Genomic DNA, 4,338 nt, shown 5'->3' on the forward strand with positions numbered 1-4,338 from the left:
AAATAACCTGATAAATAATTGCATTAAAAACAACTGAGGAGATAGTTCTTATCACTTACAAAGCAATTTCATACACATTGTCTTTTAAAAATCTTTTCTAACCTCTTTAGTCCAGATGCTTACACTAAAGGTCTTGATGCATATTAACCTCAAATTTGCTCAGCTAGAGCTGGGGCTCACTCTCAGATTATTATTTAATTAGGATGTATAAATAATTATGGACTCAAATTTAGCAAATCTATGCTTTAGGGAAAGAAATTGGGGGTCTGTTCTAAATTTAAAGAGATCAAACAGACAAAAGCCTAAAGCGGGAAGTGTAACTCTCCATTGGATTTTGATTCAGGAAAAGCAGCTACAAGACAATTGGGGGAGAAAACTGGAGACATTTGAATATGGATTGGATATTAGATGATACCAGGGAATTACTGTCCATTTCATAGATATGGTCATGATATTGACATTTGTAAGGGATGTACTTTACATTTACTCCTATGGCAATCGTGGTAAAATGATTTGATGTGAGATGTTATGATCTCTGCCATTTGCAGATACTTCAGAAAAGTATCTGTACATAGTCACACACATAGGTAAGGGAAATAAGGAATTCTAGTAGCATCATGGTTACAAGTCGGGCTGCTAACCTCAAGGTCAGCAGTTCAAAATTACCTGCCGTTCCTCAGGAGAAAGATGAGGCTTTCTGCTTCCATAAAGATTTACAGTCTCAGAAACCCTATGCAGGGTTGCTATGAGTCGGAACCAACTCCATGGCATAACACCACCATCATGTAAGTGACATTGTTGTTATTAAATGCTATGGAGTCAGTTCCGACCCATAACAACCCTGTATAGGGTTGCTGAGGAGTAGCTGGTGAATTTGAACTGCCAACCTTGTGGCTCAAATAGACTTTGCAGTCCAGTGCATTAACCCTCAGCGCCACACCAGAACTCCTGTAAGGGAGATGGAGCACCCAAAAGTTCAAACCTCTGGGACCCCGGACTTGATTCAAAGGTGGCATGCCTCTAGGCCTGAACTGAAACCCCATTTTGCAAAGGGTTGTTCTACGTGAAGAAGTAAAATTTATAAAGATTAAACCTGGTATCTAAGGAAATGTTGACATATTGCGTTAGGCAAATCTGCTGCACAAGACCTTTAAAATACTTTTAAGTGTTGAAGAGCAAATATGTCAGCTTGAGGACTAAGGTGCACCAGACCCAAGCCAGGGTATTTTCAGTGAATTCGTATGCATGTGAAAGCTGGGCATTGAATAAGGAAAACCTTAGAAGAATTGATGCTTTTGAGTTAAGGTGTTGGAGGAGAATATTGAAAGTACCATGGGCTGCCAAAAGAACAAACAGATCTGTGTTGGAAGAAGTACAACCAGAATGCTCCTTGGAAGCCAGGATGGCCAGACTTCATCTCTCATACTTCAGACGTATTATCAGGAGGAACAAGTCCCTGGAGAAGGATAGCATGCTTGGTCAAGTGGAGGGTCAGAGAAAAAGAGGAAGACCCCCCGCCCCCCCCCCCGCAAGGAGATGGATTAGCACAGTGGCAGTAGTAATGGGCTCAGGTTTAGCAATAATTGTGAAGTTAGAGCGAGAAAGGGCACTGTTTCATCTATTGTGCGTGGGGTCACTATGAATCGGTGCCAGCTCGATGGCACCTAACAACAACAAGGAACGGTTTCCTTTGTAACCAAGCTATGCAAGGCATTCCCGGGAACCACATTGTACAAGAAAGCTGTATTAGCAAAAGAGAAAAGGTCCTATATGTCCTATGAATTCCTATGGGACACCAAATGAAAAACAAGAAAGCCCACATATCACAGATTCTCTAAACCAATCACTGTAAACCCCCCACTTTTGTTAAGACTTTCATATCTCACTTCAGTATTTTACAGACAATGTTCTGTAGGATCAACACTGGACTGTAAACCACAAGGTTAGCAGTTCAAACCCACCAGCTGCTCCTTGAAAATCCTACTACACCAGGTTGCTATGAGTCAAAACCGACTGTTGTTGTTGTCAAGTGCTGTGGAGTCGGTTCCGACTCATATGACCCTGTACAGCGTTTCTGAGGCTGTAAATCTTTACAGGAGCAGAAAAAGCCTCATCTTTCTCCCATGGAACATGCTGGTAGTTTTGAACTGCTGGCTGTGAGATTAGCAGCCCGATTGGTAACCACTACACTACCAGAGCTCCTTGTGGAAGGCATTTAACAACACAGTAAACCAACCAGAAAGTTATGTTGTTACTTCCTTGTTTGACTATGTAAACGCTGCCTGGCTGCTTCAACTCCTTTGTCACTTTGTAGATTTTGTTAATCCCCAGTTTAAACTGTGTCCTGCCTTCAACAAATCTCTCTATTTTAATCCTTAATAGACTCAGAGTTTTACTCTACAACATAAAGAAAAAATGCTAATACGACAAAACAAATGTTGAATGTAAATGAGGGGTAGAGAGATATTCTCCTTATTAATTCAACTTTTCTGTGTGTTTGCAAGTTTAAACAATGAAAAGAAGGGGGAGGGGTTAAATAATAATATTAGACTCTAAGTCAGGATGAATAAGAAGTAGCTATAAACATATCTTCCCTGACTATACTCAATCCCAGGACTAGGAATTTAATTTCCTTACATCGACTACTTTACGATCATAGGTGTAGATAACTGAGATTTGAAATGCATTTACTTTAGACTAGAAATATATTTGAAGTGTAGTTAAAATGAGTAAAAAAGCCCTGATGGTACAATGGGTAAAGTGCTCAGTTGCTAACCAAAAGGTTGGAAGTTCAAACCCACCCAGTGACTCCTCAGGAGAAAGACCTACTTCCATAAAACCTACAGCAAATAAAACCCTAAGGGTTTTATTTTATTTTAAAGGAATTGCAACAAACTCAATGGCACCCTACAATAACAACAAAGTAAAAAAATTCATATTTATGCAAATGCGTTTGAATACTTTGAGTACGGTTCGCTGTATCAATAGGATTACAGATGCATTTTATTTATTTTAGTGGATGTTGTGGGTTAATGTGCTCGGCTGCAAAGTCAGTTTGAACCACAAGGTTAGTGGTTCAAGCTCACCAACTCTTCCTAGGAAACCCTATACAGGTGCGCTATGGGTAGGAACTGACTCAATGGCACTTAACAACAACAACATTCTTCATCAGCCTGACAAAGTAAAGTAAGATAAAGAGACTGTAATGTTAATAAGTATCATAACCTATGATCTATGCATTAAAATGTAATTTACAGTCTTTTCTACTAAACTGAAATGGGCAGTATGCATGTTAAATTCACTTTTGTATCCTCAACAGGATTTGCTCCAGAGAAGATGCTCGGATAAATAACTGAATGTAGGACTATAAAGTCAGTGCCTAAAGCCAGTACCCACTGCCGACGAGTTGATTTAGATCATTTAAATCTTAGGACGGGACAATCTGCTCCCTAATGTTTCTGCGTCAGCTGAGCCAGTCAAGCTACAGAACTGTGAGAGACAATATAAATTATTGCTATAAACCACTAAGTTTTGGGTCAATTTGTTCCACAGACATATGGGAACAGAGATTGATGCCTAGAAGTTGGATGCTACTATTAAAAAAAAATAAAATAAAATATACAAAACCCTCCAATAAGGGTCAAGGCAGGAAAAGGGTCAAGTGGATCAATCTGTCCTTTTCTGTCCAGAGTAGCAACTGGTACCCAGATGGGCTTCAGGGCTCTGTCCTGTAAATGGCACCTGCCCCCTGTTAAACTGCTACAGTCTTTAATTGGTTTGAGTCACCTGATTTTTTGAATGACATGGATAGTTCAGTTTGTCCTTCTAGGCACAGTTCTGTAAAATTGTAACCAAGTTGATTAATAAGGTGTCTGCATTTCCCCTCTCTCGTTCACTGTCATTTACAAGAAAACATTGAAAGTGGCTTGCAAAATATAGCCTTGTCAGGAGCCTGCCTTCATAGAAATAGAGAAAAATGTGAAACTGTCAAATCTCAAGTGTTTCCTAGCCAAACGAACATGATTGTACTCTCTCTCTTTCCTCTCTCTCTCTCTCTTTCCTCTCTCTCTCTCTCTCATCCCTCCACATCCCATAATGCTCCTATCAGCGGCAAAACAATAGTGTCACATGCAGGTACCTCATCAGGGTGTATTTTCATTTGGTTTAGTGATGAGCAGGGTAATGTTTGAATCTTGATAAGACAGTGACATACAGAAATTGGACAAAAATATATTTAAAACATCACACTATTGTTGTTGTTAAGGACTATCTTGCCAGTTCCGACTCATAATGACCTCCAACCTTGTGTGTCAAATCAACCTTGTGATCTAGTGCTTT

Source organism: Chrysochloris asiatica, unplaced genomic scaffold, assembly GCF_000296735.1.
Source record: "Chrysochloris asiatica unplaced genomic scaffold, ChrAsi1.0 scaffold00034, whole genome shotgun sequence".
In the NCBI taxonomy this organism is placed as follows: Eukaryota; Metazoa; Chordata; class Mammalia; order Afrosoricida; family Chrysochloridae; genus Chrysochloris; species Chrysochloris asiatica.